This window comes from Panthera onca, chromosome B3, assembly GCF_046562875.1.
Source record: "Panthera onca isolate mPanOnc1 chromosome B3, mPanOnc1 haplotype 2, whole genome shotgun sequence".
Classification (NCBI taxonomy): domain Eukaryota; kingdom Metazoa; phylum Chordata; class Mammalia; order Carnivora; family Felidae; genus Panthera; species Panthera onca.
In genome coordinates, this window is record NC_138344.1 from 87,110,563 (window position 1) to 87,123,395 (window position 12,833).

Here is a 12,833-nt window from a genome sequence, read left to right on the forward strand (position 1 = left end):
CAAACCACAAGAGACTTGTAATGATATAGAACAAACTGAGCGTTGATGGAGGGAAGAGGTTGGGAGATGGGCTAGATGGGTGATAGGTACTAAAGAGGACACTTGTGATAAGCACTGAGTGTTGTATATAAGTGACGAATCACTGAATTCTACTCCTGAACCCAATATTGCACTGTATGTTAACTAACTAAAATTTAAATTAAAAAAAAAACTATGCTAACCATTTTCAAGGAAAAGAAAAGTAAGCTCTAAAAATTTCAGTAGGAAACTGCCAATTACAAAAAGTGACTTTACAGATTTGAAAAACAAATTGAAATTCTAGAACTGAAAATTTTCAGAAACAAAATTAAGAATTTAATGAGAATTTTAACAACATATTAAAGAGTTGAAGAGACAGTGAACTGAAAATAGGTCAGAAGACACTTTCGAGAATGTAGCATGAAAGCAGCATAAAAGGTAGAAAACATGGAACAGAATGTAAAAATGCAAGAATTCCATGAGAAATTCTAAGTTCTGGCATCTAGACGAAGAAGAAAGAATGGACACTGGCAATATTTGTGGAGATTTGGGCTTACAATTCCCCCAAACTGATGAAAACACCAATCTTCAGATGTAAGAATTCCAATAAATACCACTCAGGATAAATAAAAGGAAATCCATACCTAAACACACCATAGTTAAACTGAATAAAATTAAAAAAAATTTTTTAAGCAGATAGAGCAACTTGCCTTCAAGGGAGTAATAGACTGACAGGTGACTTCTTAAGTCTAAGATAGCAGAAATAAACTGCTAATCTAGAATTTGTAACCATAAAAAAATAAAGACATTTCAGATTAATAAACAATTGAAAGAATTTACCTTTAGGAGACCCACAGGAATTTGCAAAGGATTTTTCCAGAAAAAAGGGAAATAATCACTGGAGAAGATCAAGGGGATCTTCAAAAAGAATAAAGAGAAAAGAAAGTCGCAAACATGTAAGTAAATCTCAATAAATATTGACTCATCAAAAATGTATCTGTAGATTGGGAATAATGAAAATGTAGTCAAATGTTTTAAGCTCCTTGTACTAACCAGGAGAAGAGTAAAGTTATCAATTAATATTAGACATTGATAAGCCAAGGATACATTTTTAATTTCTGAGATGAACACAAAGATAGGAAAAGAGCAAAACAAAGTAATGGTTAAGAAAATCAGTTCCAAGTCAAGAAGTATGAAAGTTGTGAGTCCACAGAACAAAAAGATAACTTGCCTGGCCAAAGGTTCTATACTAAGCATCTGAGGCCACCATGGTCTCCAGCTATCAGAATTGATACCAAATAAATTTGCTGGGGAAAGCAAGCATTCAAAGACTCTCTTTACATTTTTAAATACATAGGTTCTATGAGGATATGTAGAATGTCCCAATTTATTCATGGACCATTTCAACAAACTTATTATGGTAAGCATATTATATTCAAGATCAGCATTTCTTATACCCTGAAAATGAAAAGCAGATATAGGGACTCCTTAGGAGACCCTGGCAATTCTCCTCCTGATTTTAATTCCTCAGAAAGTAAAGATGGAAAATGTGAGCTGGCAGCAGCAGGAAATTAAGTTCTTTTGGAAGAGATGGAAGATTTAATGACAAAGAGTTACATGAAGAAGCAACACAGAGAAAGTCTGGTGGCAGAATTCTTCACCAAATTGCTTTGCCACACTCATAGGAGAATCAAAGTTAAAGATAGTTAGCAAATGAAATTAAGAATTCAGACTGATTTGTGCATCTAACAACAGGCTTGTGACATCCCAAAGGAGCAGACTCCTATGCAGTACGACTTGTGAGGAACAGCCTCAGATTCTTTCTAGTCTGCAATATTTATTCTGGGTTTTTCTTTGTGATCACAACCAAAGATTTCAATTAATCTTTTACCAATTTATGTTGATCACATGACTACTTGCTTTTGTCATCAAAATCTCCTTGAGCTTTGTTATGTCGGTCTTTTGTCTTATGTCAATATTCTACAGTTTCAGCTCTGTTTCTACTGTATGTGAGATGGCCTTTAAAATTTCACTGCCTAAAAATGACTGGATAATGATAAAATGCTCATCCTTTTCATCTTCTACATTATTGAAAGTTGAATTTGAAATTGTAGTAGAATTGCACAAAAAAGTCTTTGACAGGGGCGCCTGGGTGGCTCAGTCGGTTGAGTGTCTGACTTCGGCTCAGGTCATGATCTTGCAGTCTATTAGTTTGAGCCCTGTGTCGGGCTCTGTGCTGACAGCTCGGAGCCTGGAGCCTGTTTCGGATTCTGTGTCTCCCTCTCTCTCTCTCTGACCCTCCCCATTCATGCTCTGTCTCCCTCTGTCTCAAAAATAAATAAACATTAAAAAAAAAAAGTCTTTGACAAGAAGTAATACAAAAAACATACACAATTATTTTTCATATAGCTATTTTCCTAGAAGAGATATTTCTAACATATTTTCATTGTGCACTTCTAAGACAGTAATTTTTTGAGAGAGTCATGCTATGCATTACATATTTTTTAATGTTTTCTAGTTTTTACCAGAAATGGAGGAAAAAAACGCAAATTTGTGAGTCACTTTTTTAATAGGATGATTACTTGTCAAAGTGAGATTTTGGGTTTGATTATAGTTTTAGTGCACATTAGTCAAATTAAAGTCATTTTTATGAAGTGACAGATGTTTTTATGAAGTGACAATTTTAGAAAAACAATCCATACATTGCCAAGTTAACTTTGACAAGTTAAATAAATAAAACCCCAATTCACTAGTTGGAAATAATTTAGATGTAAACAGGTATTTACTTCCCTGCCTGGCGTCTATCTATGTTTAGAACATGTGACCCAAATAAAAATGGTTCATCACTAAGTGACTACAAAAATCTCACTTTAAATGAACAGGAACTTTGAGTAAAGTAGTCTAGCAGTGTACATTTTTCTTCGGAACAGTGGTTTTAAGAGCTTATTTGTAAAGGCTAAAGTCTGAGCTCTTTGGGGAATTTTCCAGACACTGTTAACTTTCTTTTAACAGTTAATAGTGATCCCCAGATATAATTATTTACATTTCAATGAAAAAAATATAGTAATATTAGAGATTCTTCTCTAGAAGCTTTTGAATATAAATTTCTATAAACTCAAAAAAATAAAATTCTTTGTAATTTTAACATTAAAAGAAATTTAAGGGTGTTTTTTTCCCTTGAGGGTGTTAAAAAAATCCTTTTAAGTTCTAGCATTGAATAAGAACAGTCTGAGGAGTTGCAGCTTCTTTGTTTTTAAAAGTAATTCGTAAAACTTGTTCGTACATGAAAACTTCTATTTATTCCACATTCTATTTATGCTGTAATACCCTCTTAAAAGCTAAGTTTTAAAGAAACTTGGTGTTTGGCTAGTTATTTCCAGACATATTTAATATCCTATATTTTTAGAGTTTTAAATATGGAAAAGATTTCAGTAATTAGTTGTGCTTACTTGTAAACTCTTAAGTTTTATAACCTGTTTTCATTTGTGATTTCATAAATAAAATTTAATATCTCATAGCATACTTAAGTTTAATAGAACTCATCATTTTAAATCTAAGAAAAAAGTGACATTCCAGCAAGCAACAACATCTAAAACATGAATAATTACATATAAGGTGAAAGGTTTTTCTTTTTTACTTTTCATCTTAAATATTAATACCTTGTTTGGCACTATATAAGTTTACTTGAATTGATATACTTTGCATTTATATTAATTCTTATTTTATATAAAATTTTATAATAAGATAATTAGCACTTAAAAATAAAGTCAAAAAGGAGAAAAAAAGAAATACAGAACAAGTAGAATAAAGAAAGCACATTAAAACACTAGCTTAAAATTTAATATATCAGTAATTACATTTAATATAAATGGGCTAACTGTTCCAATTAAAATGTAAAAAGCATATCAGAGAGAGATATATTAAATATATACATATATAAAAGAATTATCTAAAACATACACCACATGGTTGAAAGTAAAAAGAATTTAAAAAGATATGCTATGAAAACAAAAAGTTACATTAATAGTAGACAAAATAGGCTTTAAGGCAAAAAGCATCACTAGTCATAAAAATGGCCATTCACATTTTAAAAGTTTCAATCCACCAGGAAAAAATAGCAATATTAAATTTCCTAAAAACTAATAACATAATTCTAATAACTCTAATAACATAAACTCTAAGTTTAGAAAGCAAAGCATTAAAGGATGATAAGGAGAAATAGATAAATTCATAATAATATTCTGAACATAACAATCTTTTCAATAATTGATAGCTCAGAGACAAAAGCCATAAAGGCTCTAAAACAAACTTTAACACTTTCAAAATACTGAAGTAATATAGAATGTATTCTCTAATCAGCAGAATTTATCAAAGCTATATATTTCTACAAACAACAATACAGATTGTGCTAGTAGCCAAGATGGAATAACACAGACCAGATTCATCTTCATATCATAAACAACTAAAAAATCAGACAAAATAAATGAAATGGCAATTTTCAGACACTGGAAAAAAAGCAGGACAGGACTATGATCCATGAAAGGAGAGTAACAAGCAAGATGAGCATTACTATTGCCCAAGTTATACCTGGCAGTTACCAGGCTGCAGAAGGGAGCTGTGAGGGGAGGGACTCCACATAGAGCCAGCAAGTCTTGCTAAGTTGAGGAAACAGAGAAAAAAGCTAAGTAAAATCAAGACAACCAGAATTTGTAGATCAGGGTACAGGAGAGGGGGGAGCTACACAAAAAGAGAGCTCTAGAAATCTGCAGAGGGGTCCTTTTGAGTCTGTGGCTGAGGAAAAGCCCCAGGAAGCAAGTAGTTGGAACAACTTCCTAAGCATACCAAGCTGGGAATAGTTTGTGTTCCTACCAGGCAGAGTGGAAAGACTTTATAATAGATGAGGCATCAGATAAAATTTTCAGAAGTTTATTATCTAGGTGGGGTAATACCAGTCATAGATTAAAAGCCTAATAAAATTAAAAGCAAACTTCTAAACATTTCAACTGATACAAGGTAACTGTATTGCACATCAAAATAAAATCCAGTACTATTAAAAGGAAAACAAAATCCAACACCAGAAATGTACAATTTACAATGTTTGGCATCCAATAAAAAATTATCAGATAGGCAAAAAACAGGAAACTATAACTTTTAATAAGAGGAAATACCAGTCAATAGAAAAAGACTTAAAAACAGAGATAATAGAACAAGTGGACAAAGATGTTAAAATGCTTCATATTCCAAAAAGGGAGAGAAAATGTGAGCATGCTGAGGAGAGAAATGGAAGATATAAAAAAAGAACCAAACCAAACTTTTAGAGATGAAAAATATATCTGATTCAATATAGTAACTAGATGGAATAACAATAATAACAATAACTGGATGGAATTAATATCATATTAGATACTGCAAAAGAAAAGACCAACAGTTTTGAGGACAGAGCCATAGAAACTATTCAAAATGAACACGGAGGAAAAAAAAAATTAAAATCAGTGATCTGGGGGTACCTGACTGGCTTAGTAAGTAGGGCACGTGACTCTTGATCTTGGGGCTGTAAGTTCAAACCCCATGTTAGGTACAGAGATTACTTAAAAATAATATATATTTTTTTAAAATCTCAGTGATCTGTGGAACAATATTCTAATATGTATGTAACTGCAGTACAAGATGAAGGGCAGTGAAAAGAAAAGAAAACAAAACAAAACAATGATCTCATTTAATTTGATGAAAAACTGTATAAACCCACAGATCCAAGCTCACTGAATGCCAACAAAAGAAATATGAGGAAAGAAATACCACGGCATATCAGAATCAAATTATAAAATACTCATTGATAAAAATCCTAAAATCAGCTAGAAGGAAAAAAGACTCACTATGCATAAAGGAACAAAGATTGAAATGACAGCATACTTACCAAAAACTATCTGAATGAAGAGACATTAAAATATCAAAAGGGGGGAAAAAAACTTATAACCAGAATTTTTCATCCAGACAAAAAGTCTTATAAAAATAAAGGCAAATACTTTTCAGAAAAGTAACTCTTGAGAGAATTTATCCCTAGCACTTGCCCTGTCAGAAGTGTTAAGGAAAGTTCTTTAAGCAAAAGGAAAATTAGGAAAATTTAATTCTACACAAAGGAATAAAGAATGCCAAATGATAAATATGAGTAAATAAAAATATACTTTATCTCATTTTTAAATACCTTTAAAAGGTCATGGACACTTTAAAGCAAAAATAATAACACTGGATTGTATGGTTTATAGCCTTTATAACTATAATAGTACAACAAATAGGAAGGAATAAATAGAAGTATATTTTTGTAAGGGTCTTACAGTAGACAGGAAATGTTGTAACAGTATTTGAAAGTAAACTGTAATAAATTAAAGACATATTATAATCTCTACAGCAAGCATTGGAATATAAAAATAAAGATTTATCTAAGAGACTGATATTCTAAAGATTTTTTAAAAATTCAACTAATCCAAAGGAAAGCTTAGACACCAGAAAAAATGAACAAAAATCAGAAAAGACAAATTGAAAACAAGTAGCAAAGTGGTAATTTTTAAAACCAGCCCTCTAACTAGTTATATTAAATATAAATGTTCTAAATACTGAATTGAAAGGAAAATATTGTTCAACTGGCTAGAAAATGAAGCCCTAACTATATGATATATATGTGTGAAACCAATTTAAATATAGAGATGATAATAGATTCAAATAACAAGGATGGGTGCCTTTGTGGCTCAGTTGGTTGAGCATCTAACTCTTGATTTTGGCTCAGGTCATGATCTGAGGGTTGTGGGATCAAACCCTGCATTGGGCTCTGCACTGAGCATGGAGCCTGTTTAAGATTCCCTCTCTCCCTCTGCCCCTCTGCCTCACTCATGAGCTCTCTCTCTAAAAATAAAATAATAAAAATAAATAAATAAAATTACAAGGATGGAAAAAATATTACATGCAAAAATTAGTCATAAGAAAAGTGGCATGACTATACTAATATCAGAAAAGTAGACTTCAGAAAAGAAAGTAATACCAGGGATAAAGCAATACTTTTCATATTGTAACAGAATGGAATAGTCCTAAATGTTTATGCATCTAATAACAGAGCTTAAAAATTTATGAAGCAAAAATAGATAGAACTTCCAGAAAACAGAGATAAATCCAAATTAAAATAGTAAATTTCATTAGTCATCTCTCAATTATAGTAAAATAAATGGCAAATGAGCAAAGATGTAGAAGATTTGAATGTTACTATGAACCAACTTGACCTAATTAATATTTATAGAAAAATACACCCATAAATAACAGATTAACATTCTGTTTAATTGCATATGGTTTAACAATAAAAAATAAAAATAAACAATGTTATTTACCATAATGTCTTAAAAATATTAGAAGACTGAAACCATACAAAGTATTTTTCTGACAGAATTAAACTAGAAATTTTAATAATGCAATTTCTGGAAATCTCCAAGTGTTTAGATATTAAACAAAATATTTATAAGTAAGCTATGAGTCAAAGGGAAACCACACACAAAACACAGTTCATTTTGAACTGAATGAAAAGTTTAAAAATACAACATACCCAAACTTGTGGAACATACTGAATTGTTTAGAGGGAGAAAATATGTGCTTATGTTAGAAAACAAGAATGATTTAAAACCCATGATATAAGATTTCATGTTAATACATTTCACTAATATGTGGAATTTAAGAAACAAAATAAATGAACATATGGGAAAGAAAGAGAGAGAGAAGCAAACCCTAAAAGACTCACAACTATAGAGAAAAAACTGAGGGTTGATGGAGGGAGGAAGGTGGGGGATGAGCTAAATGGGTGAGAAGTATTATGGAGGGCACTTGTGATGAGCACTGGATGTTATATGTAAGTGATGAATCACTAAATTCTACACCTGAAACCAATTTTACCATATATGTTGACTAGAATTTAAATAAAGACTTGAAAAGAAAAAAATATATTGCAACTAAAAAAAAAATCCCATTAATAAACTATTAAAAGAAGAGCAAATTAAACCCTGAGTAAGCAGAAGGAAAGGCGTGTAAAAAATGTAACAACAGATATCAATGAATTACAAAACAAAAATGCTAGAGAAAATTAATGAAGAAAAAGCAATTATTCTAGAAAGTAAGCTCTTCAAGATGTGATTCTGGAAGTGGATCCCTCACTGGTCAGACAACAGCCAGGCCCCAGGGTGATTAGAATTGTATGGTGATGGGGCGCCTGGGTGGCGCAGTCGGTTAAGCGTCCGACTTCAGCCAGGTCACGATCTCGCGGTCCGTGAGTTCGAGCCCCGCGTCAGGCTCTGGGCTGATGGCTAGGAGCCTGGAGCCTGTTTCCGATTCTGTGTCTCCCTCTCTCTCTGCCCCTCCCCCGTTCATGCTCTGTCTCTGTCCCAAAAATAAATAAAAAACGTTGAAAAAAAAAATTAAAAAAAAAGAATTGTATGGTGATAACCCCTCAGTTGTGCTGTCATATCTAGGACTAGGACTTTCTCTTGGGCTAAATTCAGATGGGACACAGGTGGAAGAGGAAGCATATTTGAGTATTCAGTTGTTCTGGCAGTTGGACCTTTTTCACTCATTTGTATTTTCTTATTTTTCTATGCTGTTTTTCTAACATAACTCACTTTTTTAACTAAGACAAAAACCATCCTGATCTCTCCTGTGAATTAATAGTGATCAACATTTCTGAACCGTAAACAGAACATATGGATCTGACTTCAGGTATCATTTCAGGAGAAAAAGACCACCTGAAAAATAGAGGTATCAAGAAATGGCACCATCAGAACACTTAGGTGATTGATAGAGTTAGTTAGCTAATGAGACAAAATGTTAACAACTGGTACTATTCAAAATATTTTTTTGTAATGCACATATAACTTCCTTTGATATAACTACCACTACACACCCCACTTTTTTTGCTTTTTCAAAAAAAGTATATTGAGCCTGAAGAATTTTTTGCACATAATTCTTTCAATTAAGTTATAAATTACTAGAAGGTAGGTATTTTCTCTTAGCTTGATAATTTCCCTGCAAGAATCCTCCATAGCAATTCGCTTAGTATTTGCTGCTTATGCTTCTGTATACAGGCACAGATAGCTGAAAGGAAGGAGTATCAAAGGAACTGTAGAATCATGAGTATTTCCTTTCACTATGATTCCAACTTTCCTATTAAATGTCTCATGAGAATTATTTTAGATTATACATTTCAGAGGTAGATAGAACTTTTTGGAAAAACTAGGAGTAATACCTCAGGACTTGGTATCTCTGTGTGTCCTCTGGAAAGAGTGTTCTGAGCATATTCATGGCCCCTATGGCCATGTTGAGATTGTCCTTCTTTTACACTGTCAATAATCCTCCCCACCAAAAATAACTGAGGGGAAGAACGGGCCCCAATTTATCAGACAGACGTCCAGCATATAGCAGTCCTCAGCAGCATGGCCCACCCATATGCAACTTGCCTTCAAAACTACCAGCCAGCATACACCCTCATTTTGCCCCTGTTAGTATGCTGGAAGACCACAACGATCATGATTTACTCAAGCTAAGCCTAACTCTTTTAATAAAGAAAAAAAAAAATGGGCCTGGCTAAAGGGAAAGAAGAAAAGCTCCCACAAGAAATCATTACAATTTAAATTCCAACTGGATCTTTATAGATCTCAAGTGAAAACATAAAAAGAACTATAAAGAGGAGGGGGAAAGGCAGCCTTGGACAGAGCATGGCAAATTGGAAAAGAAGTCTGAAACATGGATTCCCTAAAGACAATTTGCTTAATTATTTCCATGGGCATCCAATAACATTCAGTAGGTATTGATTGACTTTACTGTTAATTAGACTAAATGACCTTGAGCATTTCTATACAATCAGTTACATTCTATAGAGCCTTTATTTTCAGTGATATCTGATAGCATTTCAGCTCTTATCTTACATGCTAGAAGAGATTTTCTTGCAATATTTAAAGGATGCAAGGGATTTAAAGTATACTTAAATATCTGTGAAAAAGGAATAAATGAAGAAAATCAAGTATAAATTATTATATAATTTCTTCTAATTTTAAAATTCTATAAGCCTGTATTCTGCTACTATACAATTCATTATAGCTATATGTGGACTTTAATATCAATTTTGTAAATAAGCTTGAAGAAGAACAAAGTCTATGCTGTTCCAGAAAAAAAATCATCTGAATAAATGAAGTTATAAGGAAATAACTAATTAACTGATAATTAAGGGAACCTAATATATGGAGACTATTTCTAATAATTAGACCTGGGCTCCTGAAATGAGCTGAAATGAAATGGGCTACTAAGCCACCCATCACTGGAAACTCTGAGATAGAAGGTAGGTGATCAATGGAGCTAGCAAGGGGATTCCTGCACTGGAGAGGAGGTTGTGCTTGGTGATTCCACACGTCCCTTTCAGACACAACTCTTCTATCATGCACTTGCATTTCTAGTCAAGGTAATGTGGAAATGAAGATGGAATATGGCTCTTAGGCAAGGAAGAACTCTGTGTCTGACTTCCTTTGTATAGAATACTGGGTGGTGGTAGGATCTGCTCTTGTGATGGGATAAATCCAGGGAGCCTAACATGCAGATCTCTTTCTGCTACCTAAAACACACTGTTAAATGCAATGACCACCATGCAAAAACCTGCTCAAGAGTTTCTTTCTGCTCAAGAGCTGACATACAAACTCTGTGGATGGAGGACCTAAAAACACCAACTCCCTCTCTGAGAGGCCTCCATGTAGAAACCCAAATGGATTTTATTATTATTGCTTGTGGTAACTGTTCTCTACAACTGGCTTCTTGGGGTTAATTTGGAAAGCGGAGAAGGTGGGAGAGCTGGAACCAGTACTGGAGTCTCAGTATGGGACAACATGAGGGATGAAGCAGGCTGAGGAAAGCATCCAGGGCTGCCACACAGGGTTGTTCATTTAGGCACTTATACAGGGACTCCATATTAAAGAGGCAAAATTCACCTCATAGACAGCTTTGCCATTTTGAACTACTGTCAAATTTTGATTATAACATTATTGATTCAAAACATGGGCATTTTTTCTATTTATTATGACAGTTTTCTAACATATAGCAGGTCTGTATCTTGTTCAAATGAAATCAGTATGTTGTCACCATTCTTCTCTAACAATGGACAAATGAGTTCAATAATCAAAAGGCCTTGTTGGTCAAACATCTAAAATAACCTGTGTTTTTACAAAAAGAATTACACTTCTGCCTAGTGTACTGATAGATATATATCTAAAGATGTGAGCAAAAAGTCCTTGGGGCACCTGGGTGGCTCAATCAGTTAAGCGTCTGACTACAGCTCAGGTCATGATCTCATGGTTTGTGGGTTCAACCCCCAAATCGGGTTCTGTGCTGACAGCTCAGAGCCTTGAGCCTGTTTCAGATTCTGTGTCTCCCTGTCTCTCTCTGCCTCTCCCCCATTCATACGCTCTCTCTCTCTCTCTCTCTCTCAAAAATAAGTAAACATTTAAAAAAAGTTTTTAAAGTCCTGTATTGGTATTAGTGCACAAGTTAAACGTAAACCTGTATAGTTCATATCATCTGTTACTCGTGTACTAGTATTTCTGAATTGTGAATGTAAGTCTACAAATACATTTAGGATTATAAAAATAACTGTGTAAAGCAAATATTCATTTCCCTTTAATAATATACAAAGCCAGTGTTCCTTAGACAAATAGTAGAGATTACTATGTAATCATCCACTAATATGGCAATTGATCATTTTTTGTTATGAAAATCTGGCAGTACAAAAATTAACTACGATTAAAGTACTGCAGCCTCCTGCTACATAGATATCACTTACTGCTGTATGCAAAATGTACAGAAGCCAAAATTCAATCAATAGTATCCTTGAAAAAGTCAAAGGGAATAAGAAATTCTGTGAAGAAACATGAAGTATGTTGTTTACTAAAATTATACCATTGGTATAAAATCAATTGCAGTTTCTTGATTGACACCAACTTCTCCAACACTGAATTACCAGAAAGAGGAGGAAGATTTCATCCACCTATAAATTTATCAGTCTGTATATGATCCAAAACTAAATTTCAAAACCAATTTTTTCCTTTATTGAATATACTAATATTGTCTTTGAAAGAAAGACTTATGATAATGAGGAATATCATGGCCTTTCATTGTTCTAGATATTTGATACTCCAAGTATAGTCCATAGACAAGCAACATCACCATTACCTGGGAGACTGTTAGACTACAGACACTTGGGTCCCACCAGACCTACTGAATTGTAATCTGCATTTTAACATGATCTCCAGATGATTTGAATACACACTACAGTTTGAGAAGTACTTTCCCAGATAACATATATAATTTGAAAATTATGATGAATGTCAATTACTACAACTTTGTAAAAATTTATGATTTATATGAACTGATGACCATAGCAAGGAATAAGACATTGTTATGATATCATTAAGTTTAAGTTGTCTTGAAAAATAAGTTACATTTCTCATTGAAGTATTACATTTCCTTGATCATCACTGAAATGCAAAGTAAAACCACAATGAGCTATCACCTCACACTTGGCAGGAGGGCTATTACAAAAAAAACAAAGATAGTAAATGGTGAGAATATGGAGAAATCGGAACCTTTTTACACTGTTGGCGGGAAAGCAAAATGGTGCAGCCAATATGAAAAACAGTATAGAGATTCCTCAAAAAATTAAATATAGAACTACCATATGACCCAGCAATTCCACTTCTAAGTTTTTATCAAAAAATTTTTAAATTAGGATCTAGAAGAAACATTTGCAC

At 33.2% G+C, this 12,833-nt stretch overlaps 1 pseudogene; it reads left to right on the forward strand.

Moving 5' to 3' along the window:
- The first annotated feature begins 1,482 nt into the window (after nt 1–1,482).
- LOC132669739 (general transcription factor IIH subunit 3 pseudogene) lies at nt 1,483–12,311 on the forward strand (annotated as a pseudogene).
- Nucleotides 12,312–12,833: the final 522 nt, after the last annotated feature.